General features: G+C 42.2%; 1 non-coding gene across 1 annotated transcript; it reads left to right on the top strand.

Moving 5' to 3' along the window:
• The first annotated feature begins 266 nt into the window (after positions 1 to 266).
• On the top strand, positions 267 to 373 carry LOC125411276 (U6 spliceosomal RNA). The gene has a single exon (XR_007235288.1). It is a non-coding gene; the product is annotated as a U6 spliceosomal RNA (small nuclear RNA).
• Positions 374 to 607: the final 234 nt, after the last annotated feature.

Below are 607 nucleotides of genomic sequence, written 5' to 3'. Positions count from 1 at the left end.
GTGACCAGGCTAAGAAATAATTTAAGGGCTAATATGCCCATACACCACCTAAATAGCAGGGGTAGTAAATATCACATGCTCCAATACGTCCCTACATTTCACCATGTTACCAGCCTCAAAATAGGCATGTGAGCCATCATGGTCCCCCCATGGGACCAGGCTTGAGGATGAACATGCCCACCACTCATCATATGACCAGCCGCAGATACAATGTGGTGGCAACATGCCCAAAACTCTATGTGATTAGATTCAAAAACAGCATGTGAGTGCTTGCTTTGGCAGCACATATACTAAAATTGGAACGATACAGAGAAGATTCGCATGGCCCCTGAGCAAGGATGACACGCAAATTCGTGAAACGTTCTATATTTTTTGAATTTTGCATGCAAATGGATGGAAATAGAAAACGCTTTACTGAGTGAGGTAACCCAGACACAAAAAGAGGAATATGGTATGTACTCACTCATAAGTGGATTCTAGCCATAATTGAAGGTCTTTGAGCCTATTTAAAAAAAAACAGCATGTGAGTGTTCATATCCCTGAAGATCTGGAAATAGCATGTGAGCCAACAGACACACATGATCTCCCATAGGACTAGGTTCAGAAA

Source organism: Myodes glareolus, chromosome 2 (assembly GCF_982192425.1).
Source record: "Myodes glareolus chromosome 2, mMyoGla1.1, whole genome shotgun sequence".
Lineage (NCBI taxonomy): Eukaryota > Metazoa > Chordata > Mammalia > Rodentia > Cricetidae > Myodes > Myodes glareolus.
The sequence above is the reverse complement of the archived record's forward strand: the minus strand, read 5'-3'. Positions and strand labels throughout refer to the sequence as shown.